This window comes from Panthera onca, chromosome B3 (genome assembly GCF_046562875.1).
Source record: "Panthera onca isolate mPanOnc1 chromosome B3, mPanOnc1 haplotype 2, whole genome shotgun sequence".
Lineage (NCBI taxonomy): Eukaryota > Metazoa > Chordata > Mammalia > Carnivora > Felidae > Panthera > Panthera onca.
In genome coordinates, this window is record NC_138344.1 from 98,710,384 (window position 1) to 98,724,209 (window position 13,826).

General features: G+C 43.8%; 1 protein-coding gene and 1 long non-coding RNA gene across 5 annotated transcripts in view; both read left to right on the forward strand.

Annotated features, from left to right (window-relative positions):
• The window catches only part of LOC144616655 (uncharacterized), a 560,479-nt gene that overhangs the window by 247,010 nt on the left and 299,643 nt on the right, over nt 1-13,826 (forward strand). The gene's annotated exons all lie outside the window — the stretch shown is intronic.
• FRMD6 (FERM domain containing 6) overlaps nt 3,880-13,826 on the forward strand; it is an 80,817-nt gene continuing 70,870 nt past the window's right edge. For all 4 annotated transcript variants that reach the window (XM_078448252.2, XM_060619834.3, XM_078448251.2 and 1 more), the window contains exon 1: nt 3,880-4,005. The gene's annotated coding sequence lies outside the window, so the exon portion shown is untranslated. The remainder of the gene's footprint in view (nt 4,006-13,826) is intronic.

Below are 13,826 nucleotides of genomic sequence, written 5' to 3' on the forward strand. Positions count from 1 at the left end.
TATCAGCACAGAGCCCAATGTGGGGCTTGAACCCACGTACTGTGAGATCATGATCCGAGCCAATGTCAGAGGCTTAACCAACTGAGCCACCCAGGCACCCCTTAAAATCTTTTGGTGTTTTTGTTTTGCAGAATATAGTGATATACCAATGAGAATAATAAAAAAGAGCATTTTAAATGTTAGGCAGTGAAAACCAAAACTATATCACTGCACTGTTAAGTTTCCATATGTGATTAGTTTGTCTCTCAAAGTAATATACATTAACTAAGTGGAGATTTAAGACCTCAGAGTAGGACTTTAAATGTATTTTGAATGCTTTCAAATGCATTTTGTTTTGCTTTTTAAATTGCACTTCAGCAATTACCAAAAAGAAAAATGAACCTAATTTCCGTATTATGACCTTCATCCAGAATGATGAACAGTATTTAACTTGGGGAAGGTCTTCTTTAAAAGCCAGTATGTCAAATGACCGACTTCTTTCTCTGACTAGAACTTATATTTCAGCATTAAAACATACTCTGAGTCCCAAATAACCCTGAATTGTATAGAAAGGATTAAAAAGAACTAATTTTTTTGTCTTTTAATATTCTGAATGATCTTAATTCTCAAAATACTATTCCAGTGTTTGGAAGATACTTGTAAAGGGGTGTGAATTATAGCAGTTTACGGCTCTTTCCCTTCTATGTAATTGTGTTCTTTATACCAAAAAATGTGTAAATATCAGCCACCAAAGCTTAAGCCTCTTGAATTATAAAATGAGGCTATGGCCATCATGCTTTAAACTCACACCCCAGTACACGTGCTCACTCTTGTGCCCTCTACCTGGGCTACCATATCCACATGTGTCTCCACTTAAAATAATCTGGGGATTTAAAAAACATTCCCAACCCCAGGCTACATCTCAGACCAATTAACTCACATACCTGGGACACAGTTTTTGAAGGTCCCCAGGTGATTCAGGGTACTTCCAAGTTTGAGAACCACCACCTTGACCAACTTGTTCCTTGGCAAACTTCTGCTCATCCTTCCCATCTCAGTTCATCCTTCTCACCCAGACAGAGGTCTGATGCCTGCCCTGAAGGGGCCAGGCCTTCCCACTATGCCTCCTGCATATCCCTAGCCTGGCAAGCATTAAAGTATATTGTAACTGCTGACTCACATGCCTGCTTCCTCAAACCACTGTAAAATTCAGGAGTATTTTTACCTTCAGATCCCAGAGTCTAACCCTGTGCCTGGTGTATGGAAGTACTCAATAAATTTATGGAATGAATAATTTCCCCCTAAAAAAAAAGCAAAAATATGGAGTTATGTTAATGTTTACATGCCATGGAGAAAGTTGTCATTTAAGATGTGCTCAAGGTGATGTTTCACTGATGGGCAATGTCTCATATTTAGGAAAACATCATATTGGTGAAAATAGATCCATACCTAAACATCAAAAAGAACCATAAAATATAACTTTACCTATGAATTTGCATTCTTTACTGTAATAAGTGCAAAAAAACATGTCCTGTGGTAAGAACTATCTAAAACAACCCATCCTTTCTCAGCTCCACCTCCATTTTGAGTGGATTATGTGTTGTTTTCCAAAGCAATCCTTTCAGAAATTTATGTTTCACGGGGCTATAAAGTGGTTTTTAAGAGTGTTACTTAGTTTACAAAATGCATTATGTAAGAATGTATGTTTATTGGTATTCACTATTAATATGATCATTATGAGTAAAAAAATACCCACACAGTAAATTTTGTGACAATCTAATTCTAGACAATAAACCCAATCTTAAACATGTTTTTTAAAAAGCTGTTTAAAATATTTTGCTCCTTGGATTACCTAATTACTTTATATTGCAGCAATGTTTCACAATCTAACAACATGTTGTTCTTTTTTCTTTTAAGTTTATTTATTTTTGGGAGAAAGAGCACATGTGCAAGTTGGGGAGGGGCAGAGAGAGGGAGAGAGAGAGAGAATCCCAAGCAGGCTCCGCACTGTCGGTGCAGAGCCCCATGTGGGGCTCAGGGCTCCAACTCCTGAACTGTGAGATGTACTGAACCAAAATCAAGAGCGGACGCTTAACCAACTGAACCACCCAGGTACCCTACAGTATGTTGTTCTTTATCCACTAGATGCAGAAAGCCTGAAAAGAAATCAGATTTAGGAACTGTTTTCCAAGATAGTAATGTATTACTCCTTTATCTCGTTTATCTTTACTTATGAAATGCTGGATTATCTCATTAGACATCAAATTAATTTAAGATCTTATCAACCAGTGTTTACTGTGCACTCATTCTGAATGCATCTAAAAAAGTGAGAGAAAAGTGTGAGCCTCCACGTTTAAATGCCTACATTGTCGTCAACCAGTGTAAGCCAATTTTTAATTTTACTGTTAATTAAATACAACTACTTTAGAAGACAGTCATTGAAATGTAGTTCTGGTCCTTTTTTCCATAACGGAATTATGACTTTAAATGCAATACCCTTAGACACTGCTGCTTTGCTTTATCAGAAATAAGCTCTGAATGTATTATCAATTGTGAAAAAAGATCACAGCTGCTTCTAAGATTCAGTTCCAGTGTCATAGTTCCTCCATTGTAAAAGCTGTCAATGAGGCAACTATTCCAAGTTAGCTTCAGCCCTAATGAACACAAAAGTGAATTTCTTTTGCCAAGCAAACGAGGCACACAGACAGGCATACTTTCGACCAGTAACAGCCAGCTTTACATATTTATGTTTGGACTAAAAGAGCAGAGCAATTTTTAAGTTGGCTTCTGTAAGCATAAATCTGATTTTGGGTATTGTCCTTTCTCAGGTCCTCCTCTTCTGGTCTCTTCACCCATTTGTCAGACCCAGAAACATACACAGCCTTACTCCTTTAGTGAAGGGCCCTGTGGGGTATTACTGCTACACTGGCCAGGGGTCACTGGGTCAGCAATCAACATAAGACCTAGGAGGGCAGAAGCCCGAGAGGCGGGAGCACTGTGCACCAGGGGTCTGGGGACGACGTGACTCTCCCTTGGCTCCAGTTCCCAGCAGCAGGTCCTAGTGGGCACAGGTTGACCAAAGAGGCGTAGCTCTTTCCCAGACCCAAGAAAATTCCGTAAAAACACCTTCCGGGGGCCCTTTGCATCACCCGGCGCTCTCTCCAGCCACCTCCAGGAGCGGGCAAATAAAATTTCTGAGGGGTCACGGACACTAAAAGCACAGCCAATAGAGGCTGTGTCTACCTTCACAACTGGAGAGACTCAGCAGGGGAGGCTTGGCTTCCGGGCGGCGCCCCCACCATCTAGGATAAAACCCGCGAGGGCGCGGCGTCCCGAGTGGTGGGTGGGCCGGTGGGTGCGGGACAGAAAGACGGGAGGGAAGCTAGGAGTCACGAAGCCTCCTCCGCTGGGATCGCCTCCTCTTAGAGTGGCCTCCCTCCACTCCGTCGTTCAGAATTAGTAAAACGGTGCTCAGGCCAAACAGCCGCCCCCGCCCACCCAGACTTGGGTTCGGGAGGGAGGGTTCCCGGGGAGCGGGGCCGAGCGTCGGAGAGGGCCATTCGGCCAGAAGGGGGGAGCTGACAGTGTCCCCTCCCGCATCCGTCGCGTGAGGGTAAGGGCTAGATGGCAGTGGTCCACGTACGGTGCCCTTCTGGGTTCTCCTCCTTCCTCAGGACCCGAGAGGAGTGGCTCCCTCCGTTTGCTCCCACCTTCGTGTCGCGGCACCCCTCCGCGGGACGCTTGGTTGGGTCCGGGGCGGGGCCGACAGGCGCTCCACGTGCGGCCGCGAGCTAGGCGCTCTGCTCCCGCGGCCCGGCGGCCACCCCCGCCACCTCGGGGCGGGCGTGGGGGCGGAGCCTCTGGGGGCGGGGCGGGAGGCGTGGGCGGGGGGGCGGGGCGGACGCGGAGCGCTCGACAAGCTGCCGGGGCAGAGGGGCTGAGAGGAGCCGGGCTGGCGCGGCGCAGGCAGGAAGGGACGAGGACCTGGGAAGAGTCCGACGCCTGGTGCTCCGGGCTTTCTGGGAGGTATGAGCGGGAGCTCGGCGCTTGGGGGCCTCCCAGTCTGTCCCCTGGCCCGGCCACCGCGCCCCGGCTACCCACTGTGCCCCCTGCCGGCCGGGCGGCGGCGGCGGCTGGACGGGACTTTGGGAGGGTTTCTGGGAGTCGAGAGCCCTAGCCAAAGCAGTGTCTTCCCTGCGTCTTTCTTCGCCTTCTTTTTGCTTCCTCGACTCTGGGCTTCGGGCACCGGGCTGGAAGGTCGCCTCTCCGCGGGTCAGAGCTCGCCCACGCCGGGGCGGGAGGCCGGGGCCCCGGGGCAGCCGAGCCAGGCAGCGGGGGAGGCGCGGAGCTCCGGGGCCGCCTCTGCGGCGAGGGCGGGAGGCCGGCCGGGGCTGCGGGCTGCTCCCCGGGCTCACGGTGCCGCGCTCGGCTCCCCAGTGGTCTCTGGCGCGCTGTTCCGGGGGCGCTTGTCGGTTGCGCCCCATCGGTCGCCACTTTGACGGGGCGCCGGGGCCAGCGCGTGAACCCTGAATTCCTGGGTGCTCTGCCGCCTGTTGTGCGTGCTCCGGGGGAGGGCAGCCCGGCTGCGGGAAGGGACCCGAGAGCAGCCTCTGCCCCACGGACCCTGAAAGTGTCTAATCGGGGAGCCCGAGATTGAGCTGGGGCTCGGCGGCGCCAGAAGGGGGCCTCGGTGGGATGCTAGTGGGGGGCGCGGCCTGCAGAATTTGGGTTCCTGGAGGTGCTTGCGGCGCGCAGGCCCGGCCCGGGGCAGCAGAGACCACCAGCCTGTCCTCGAGGAGGACCGGGAACTGTCACGTATGGACCGCTGGGGGCCACCCTTGTGAGATCCACAGGGCTTAATAACAGTACCTCGAGTCCTGGGACAGCGTAACCTAATAGTGAGGGCGTTTTCTTTAGGGCATGAATAAATGGAAAGGTGTCAAAATAAGCATATTTTAAAGTTGAAACGAAAACTGGCAGATTTTCAGGTCGTGCAGTTGTGAAGTTAAGTGTCCAAAGAAATATTAGCTCTTTTACACCCTTTTCGTTTTTATTTTTTGGCAAAAATCTGTTTTGCCAGAATTTCCCTCAGGAGCTTTGCATGGCCCACAGTGGGGCAGGAAAACTTGAGCAAGCGTTCTCAGGTTGCTTTTGACTTCAAGCCTGTGCTCTCCAGGTTTTTTGAGTGTGCAGAAAAAGTGTCTGATTCTGTTTTTCTCTGGGATCCGACGATGTTTGTTTATTGGGTTTATAAGCATCTATTTAAATTCAGTTTTTGCACGAAATACTCCCCGTTGCCACAGGGTGTAGTTTAGGGATTAGAAAATACTGTTGGAGAAAGCTGCTAGTGGCTTCATTTTCCAAGAATGTAAGTCATTTCCTTTCTGTGATTTCAGGGAGTTGATATTTCACAGCATCAAAACTTTGTGGGGAAAATTTTCCGTAATACATCTGTCATTAAAAAGGCTTTTGACTTTTGGATTTTGTCTTCTTAGAGCAGCACATAAATCTGGGCTCAGCAATGTTGAAGGATAAGAAGTTTTTCAGAAACTGCAGTATTATGAGAGTCTTGTAGAAAGTAATTTTAACAACCACCAAGACTTACAGCCTGCACCATCGAGATGGGGGAGGGGAGAAGACCAGAGGAGAGAGACAGGAAAACAGATGCTTTTGCTGTTGTCCTTTGTAGTACAAAACTTGTAGCAGTTAATCATTTTCCTTGGGTGTGGTTTTGAGAAATAAAAGTATTACGTTAAAAAGGAAAATACTGCACAATATGAGGCAGCTGACATTTAAATGCTCTTTCCGTATGTTTGTAAACATATTGGATTTATATTTCAAATTAAAATGGACCTTTGGGATCATTAGATGAGAAGGGTCCCCCAGGGGATATCTTCTATCAAGTTATCTGCAGGATATCTTCTCCAGAAAGCAGACTGACTGTAATAGGAACTAATTTTCCCCCTTTTGAATTGCTTGTAAAAATGCCGGAGATCTGACACTGATGGACCACAGTAATCAGCAGTCCTTGCAGAACTCAAAACATCTTAAGGGAAAGGAAATCTTTCCGTGTTTCCACTCCCTCCTTTTTGGGGGGCACCCTGGGTAAGCTACCAGCTTCAAGTACATAATTTGAACTTGCTGGTTGAAGATGCTCCTAGCTCTGCAGTGAAACAATAGGAGCTAGGAGGAAGACCCTGCTTGTTTGAAAGCAAAGTGCCCATGTGCTAGGTGATCACTTCTGGCAACAAGTTCTGTAAAAACTCATCCAGTTGGGCTAGCTGAATCCAGAGAAGGGGGTTGTAGAGCTTTTCTGGTTTCTGGACTTTGTTTTCACTTTTAACTACACTTATAAAGCCTTTGGCTTTCAGAACTTATGACATAATAGACTGTGTAGCCTTTTGTGGCAGATGCTTGAAATGAAAGTTTCAAACAGAATTGCTTTTGACTGAACTGTCAAGTTCAGAGTTTAGTGCAAATGAGTCCTGTCTCACAGCTAACTTTTTTGATAAAGGAGTTCTTTGTAGTTTTCAGCGTGGATGCTGCACATTTTGATTTCTGAGACTGTGGGTTTAAAAAAAAAAATAAAACCTGCAAACAATTATTTTATTACATGAAAGCCAGTACCAAGAAAAGATTAATTCAGTCCAGATGTAAAAATGTATGTGAATTTTAGATTTGGATGATCTCAACAAGTTTTCCCTTTTGTTGATGAAACTGCCTGGATCCCAGATGGCATTCACAAACTGTCCCTTAGGTGGTTTTCTGAGTTCAGAACTAAATTTTAGGGGCCTTCTCTAAAGTCACTTGAAAATTGTTTTAAGCATTCTCAAGGATAGAAAGTTTTCTCTATTTATGCAGAGATAAGTTTTTCCTATTCCACATGAATGCAAACCTTATAAATGCCCTGGTTTGGTAAATGAGCCTGTGTGTTTCATAAGTAGGAAAACCAGAGGTATTCAGTATTGTGTATCCTTATGAACAAAGCATAGAAACGTTGGCTTTCATTTATGCAATTCCAACTTTTTAAAAAAATATATTTATTTATTTATTTGCTGGGAGAGCATGAGCAGGGGAGGGTCAGAGAGAGGGGGACAGAGGATCCGAAACAGGTTCTGAGCTGATAGGCTGACAGTGGCCAGCCCAATGTGGGGCTTGAACTCATGAATGGTGAGATCATGACCTGAGCCAAAGTCAGATGCTCAATCGACTGAGCCACCCAGGCGCCCCAATTCCAACTTTATTTTTATAAAGAGTTATAAGTGCGTTCTCAGTCTTTAATAGGATCCTGTTGTAACACAGTTTGTGGTTTCTGATAAAGCAGTTGGTCCTCATATGATGATCCTGTACCCTGCTCCCACACCAAGAAAGAACAAACAACTTAGAAGAAAACTTCAGTACTTAAAAAAAAATCTGTACTTCCAACACTAAAGTTACTAAGTGTTACTAAGGGTGTGTGTTACACACTTAAAATTATATATTTTTAAGAAGTCTTTGTTTATGTAATTATACATTTAAGAGTTTGATTACATTGTGATTGCATATTAAACAGTTGAATGTAGGAGGGGGGAATGGAAAAGAAATAGTGATGGAATTTTATGAGTGGTGAAATTTTAGTTAAAACATATCTTTCCTAAAACCCAAACAGGAAAAATAGTATTGTTGGCTTCTGCAGTTAAACTTTGATACAGGGGGTAGTTGAGAGGGTTTTTTGAATTGCACATTATCCTGAGGAAGAGGCTTTGGGGGCCTATAAAAATAAGTAGAAACAGGTTAAGGGAATAATTTGAGAGGAAGGAGGAAGTAGAATACTGGACAATGAGTTGCAAGGAAAATCTGAATTTAGAAGGATGCATATTTAAAACAAGGCTGAAGTAGAGAAAACTTTGTATTTAAAAGTGGAAATTAAAAAGCAAGATCTTTTTTAGCAGAGAAAAAAAGGATTCATGTTAAAGTGCCCTACAAAATCTGCATACAATATGAAATGGTGCTGTTATGTGCTACTCATCCTGGAAAGCTTGTGTGCATTTGTGTTAAATTGCTGCTTTGGTCTTAAATAGTGTTTAGGGACTGGATGCTTATTATTGTGCCCCACCACCACCCATGCCACTTCTCATTTTGAAGATTAAAAACATTTTTTTGTCTAAACTCTAATGATTCTACAAATATTTAATTTTTTTTTAATGTTTATTTTTGAGGGACAGAGAGACAGAGTGGGAGCAGGGGAGGGGCAGAGAGAGAGGGAGACACAGAACCAAAGCAGGCTCTAGGCTCTGAGCTGTCAGCACAGAGCCCGACACGGGGCTTGAACTCACGGACCATAAGGTCATTCCCTGAGCCACCCAGGTGCCCCTGGTTCTACAAATATTTAATTACTCCCCCAGCATTTGTGAGAGTGACAGCCTGCCTGCCATGCTGTAAGACCAGAGGGGCTCTACAGTAATAATGGCCATAGTTATGATAAGATTTTGAGTGAAAACAAGCTATCAGTGCTTCCAGATTATCTGACATGATTTGGTGGTGTAATTACTTCGGATGCAAGTAATGCATCAGAGTATGATATCACTCTTGATACGTATCAAGTGGAATCAATCATGCAGTATACCATACTGATCAAAACGATATCATACAACAGTGGGAGGGGGAAAGGAAAGAAATCTCTGATCTGACATGAAGAATCGTCTCAGGAGGAGAAAAATGTAGCACTGCATCAAATTCAGATGAACCAGTTACAGGCCAAAGGAGACAGCAGTGTTGACTAGAGCTTTCTTGGAGCTGTGTGTAGCACAGCATTTTCTCCAATGCCTTTTCCCACTCGTGTGGCCTTTTCCTAGCAGAGTTTAGTCTGCACAGCAAGAAACTAAGAGATTTTGCCATGACCCAGTGTATTTCATTAATGTGGTAACTGGGATAATTTGGACCAAAAAGATCTATTTAGAACCTCAGTATTCCTAATTGATTATCCAGGGATATTTTCAGCTGTTTTCGAATAACTCTGCCTTTGTACATAGATACAATACAACTTTGAGTAGTAACGTTTTATAGGTACATGAAGACAGAGAGAAAAACAATTATTTTATACTGTCTTCTAGCCACAGTTTCATATGAAGGAGGAAATGATTATGAAAATTAAGCAAATTCCGGATGAAGATTTTAGGAAATTAATGAAAAGCTCGCTTAGCTTTTTGGGTAGTTCTTTGTGTAGTTTACATCAAATGAGTAATTATTTAGTAGTGGCACTTGTACTATCCAGTCTCAGTAGATACAACCAGGCAAATGCACGGATCAGAAGTATAGCACGAAGTGGTCATATGCAGGCAGCTGGCATCCAAGCCAAAAAAACATCATTATCTGCTCCCCAGAAGCCTATCTTTACATTCACAGTCCCTGCCCCAGGGATAACCACTGTTCTTTCATTGCCATAGGTTAGATGGTTTTAAAAAAAATTTTTTTTTTTTAACGTTTATTTATTTTTGAGACAGAGAGAGACAGAGCATGAATGGGGGAGGGTCAGAGAGAGGGAGACACAGAATCTGAAACAGGCTCCGGGCTCTGAGCTGTCAGCACAGGGGCCTGATGCGGGGCTCGAACTCACGGACCGCGAGATCGTGACCTGAGCCGAAGTTGGCGCTCAACCGACTGAGCCACCCAGGCGCCCCTTAGATGGTTTTTTAAAAAATGGTTATTTTGAGAGAGAGAGGGAGAGAGGGATTCCCAAGCAGGCTCCACTCTGGCAGCCCCTCAGGCCTCAAACCTGCGAACCCTGAGATGATGACCTGAGCCAAAATCAGGAGTCAGACGCTTACCTGACTGAGCCACCCAGGCGCCCCGCTCAGACTGCACGTAAGTGCAATCAAATAGAAGTTCTCTTTTGTGTCTTCTTCAGCTCAGCATAGCGTCATGTCCACATTGATGCAGGTAGCCGTTCTTTTTTCTTTTTTTCTGTGCATGAATATATCCAGTGTATTTATCCATTCTGTCGATGGACACTTGGGGATGGGACTAATATGTGGGGTAGGACCTTTTGAAGGCTCAAGAAAAGTCGAGCACCTTGGAGTTGAAAGGAGAGTATAGTCTTAAGATTAAAAGAGAAAATTACTTCAAAAACGTAAGGGAAAAAAAGAGAAAGGAACATTACAAAAACACTGAAGTCTCAGCTCAGTCCACGGAATCCTATTGTTTCAGGGACACAGGAACATACCAACTGGATCTTGCCAGATTTTAACTGAGAACTGGAAAGAGGGAGGAGGCCATAGGTGGCAGACAGCCTCATCAGGTTTTAGAAGTGGAGGGACTGAAGCCCTGTGAGGTTGAGTGACTCAGAGTCTCACAGGTAATGACAGCACCAAGTGAACAAGCTCCTTCTCACGCTCAGTCTGGTCTAGGTTCGCGCCATCTGAGGGCTGACAGCCGGCCCTCTGCTCTGCAGTGAGTCCACTGGCCTCAGGATGGGGTGCTTTTTTCTGTCAACACAAAGGGATTGTGTGGCTTTGTTCAGATAGACTCAGACCTGCCCGGAGAAAACAGGGCAGTGGTCCAGTGAGGAAGAATTTTACCTCCTCTAGGCTGGTCTGCCTCTGCTCCCATGCAGAGCCCTTTTCTCCTTCTTCCTGTGTTCTAGGACTTTCTAGTGAGAGGTTGGGTGTCAGGTGCCAGGTAGGTGACATCTTGAGGTCCCTCTTGACTCAGTGTTTCATTGATCCACAAGTGATCTAGGCTGGAACTCAGTTTCAAAGGACTGCTTTCTAAATATTTTCAGAGTAGTTCACTCTTAAGAAGATACTATGAAAAAGTCTTTGTTTGTTTGTTTGCCTCTTCCTGCCATTATGTCCACACTGGTTATACACTTTTCTCCTCCCTTGGACACGCTTCCCCCTCCTTCAAGTTATCTTTTCATAAATATCTGTGGAAACATCCTGTCTCTACCTAAAACAACAGTGAAATTCTGATGCTGATGTCTGTGGCAGTCTCCAGGAAGCATTTACTGTAAAACAGAGGATTATGAGAAATCTAACAGATAAAGTGCTTACAAAGGAAAACAAATGATGTAGATGTTTTTTTTTCTTTTATGTTTCCCTAAAGGGGAAAAGGGCATTTTTCATGGTTTAAGAAAAGGCTCAGAATTTTGACTTAGGCTCATGAGGAAAGTGAAAAACAAGTAAAATAGCAGAAGTGTTACAAATGGGTAGTAAATATATTCTGCTCAATGAAATACTGCTTAGAACAGCAAAAACCTGGCATGTGCAATCTTAGAAAATTAAAAAAATGTGCTCACCATAGGGTCATGTCTCTGACAAGTTCCTCACTGAAATTACTGCAGAAAAGAATAGTACATTTCAGAGGCAACATGGAAGAGAAGCAGAAAAGTCTAACGGTAACAACAAGATCTTTGAAATCAATCCTCTGGGCCACAGATCCAGGCTCCACTATTTTCCTGTGTGTAACCTTGAGGAAGTTACTTCGTTCTCCGAACCTCTTTTTTCTTACCAGTAAAATGAGGATAATGATAGTAACTATCCCACAGTGTTGTTTTGATTACTATATGAAAGAGTATGTAGAAAACAATGGCGTGGTCTGACACATAGCAAACTGTCAACTGATGTTAGCTCTTACTACTTAAGACAAAAAAAAAAAAAATGATGTATAGGATTTACAGTTTTTTTGGAAGTCCCTGAGCCTTTAATTTATAAGCAGCTCATAAGATGGTATTATATTTTGTTTTCGATGACCTTCAACAGGCAACAAAACCTAGTGTTTCTCAGTTACAGATACCGGGCAGTCTATATCACAGCACTGAGAATATCTGCCGGCCTATCCTGTTGACCACTAATTGATTGAGTTATTTTTCCTATTTCTCTTCTGATTTCCAGTAGTCTTACTCAGGCTCTCAGCTTCTGCTTGCTAGATATATATGCCTTTCCAGATGCCAAAAAGTAAATCTACAGATTAAAAAATAACCTCTCTTTATGATAATGAAGGCCGAACAAAGTATTTTTAAACTTAAAGACTACCAGTGGCCCATGTCTTTTGCTCTTGTACCCTATAAACTACATGTGCTTTTAAAGAAAACTACTACTGGGGCACCTGCCTGGGTGGCTCAGTCAGTTAAGCATCCAACTCTTGATTTCAGCTCAGGTCATGATCTCACAGTCTGTGAATTCAAGCCCCGCATCAGGCTCTGCGCTGACAGTGTGGACCCTGCTTGGGATTCTCTCTCTTTCTCTCTCTGCCTCTCCCCACCTTAAAAATAAATAAATAAACATAAAAAAAAAAAATAAAGAAAACCACTATTATTGGTATAAAGCAATTATTGTTTATTTCTCCCCTCCCCATCCCCACCATTGGCATAGTTTCTATAATGTGGGTCAGACCCCTTTATAATTTTCTCTCAGTAGGCCCAAAGCTTAAGATTTTAAACCACTCATTCAATGGAAATTAATAGTTTGGAAGTTTCAAAAGGAACATTTAAGAAAGAGTTAAGCATATTAGAAAAAGACACATTTACATCTAAACAGCATAATTAGAAGCCAGTCAAAATAGGCACAGGATCCTCCAGAATAATTGTGATGTATCATCCCACTGTGTTCTTTAAAAGCAGGACCTACCCTGCACAACCCATGCTTGTTATGTGTTGAATAATATCTTGAACTTATGAATGTTTTTAAAACATTAAGTTTCCTAAGCCCATCAGAAATAGGTTTTATGTCTCTATGAAGTATCCTGGGACCGTGTTGGCGATTTGAAATACAATGGCCACAGTAGGACTTACCGAGAAGATGACTCGAGAGAGGAAGTTGGCCACACAGAGATACCTGGAGAACATTGTTCAGCAGAGAGACCGGCAAAGGTCTCAGGTGCAAGTGTGCCTGGTGTGTTCCCGGAACAATGAGAAGGTCACAAAACAGTAATAGATGAGGTCAGAGAAGTTTAGGGGGCATGTCACGTAGGGCCCATTTGGTGGACCATTTTAAGAACTTAGGCTTTTACTCTGAGTGAAATGGGGAATCATTGGAAAGCTTTGAGCTGAGGAGTAAGGGTTTGATTTACATTTTAATACAATCACTGGCTGCTGTGTTGAGGTAGAAAAATGGAGCAGGGTGGTCGGTCAAGGGCAGAATCAGGGATACAGGTTAGCAGTTGTTGATAACAATCCAGTTGAGAAATGCCAATAGCAGTGGAGGAGGTGGTGAGAAATAACCAGGGTTTATTTTGTAGATCACACCACCTAGATTTCTTGGCCAGCTGTTTGAGGAATATGAGAGAGATCAGAGTAAGGATAACATCAAGGCTTTTTGCATAATTATGGAGTTGCCATGAATTGAGGTGGGGATCTGATTGAGGTTGGTTTGGGAAAGATAACAAGGAGCTGTTGTAAACACGTTATCTTCGACTTCCAGGTAGAGAGGTTGAGTGTGTTGTTCGATAGCATTCTGGAGTTTCAGATGCCCAGGCTAGAGATTCAAATTTGGAAGGTGCCGAGAGAATTTGGATGAGATCCCTTGGGGAATGTGAATAGACAGAGAAAACAGTCCATGGACCAAGCTTTGGGTCATGCTAGTATTTACAGTTTGTTGAAGAAGAGAAGAAATCTCCTAAGAAATTATCTTACGACATAGGAATTATGCACACATTTCTAACATAGTGGATCTAATTGTCTCCATTTCCTAAATAAGTGTTATTATTAGAAGATACTCTTATTTCTGTTGACCCACAAAATGGGAAGAATGAACTGAGAGTTATTTTTCTATGATAAGGCACTTGGGCTGAACCTGAGGTATTTCAGCCTTTAAAGATTGAGTTGGTAAGAAGGGACCAGTAAAGGAGAATGAGAAGGAGCAGCCAGATGG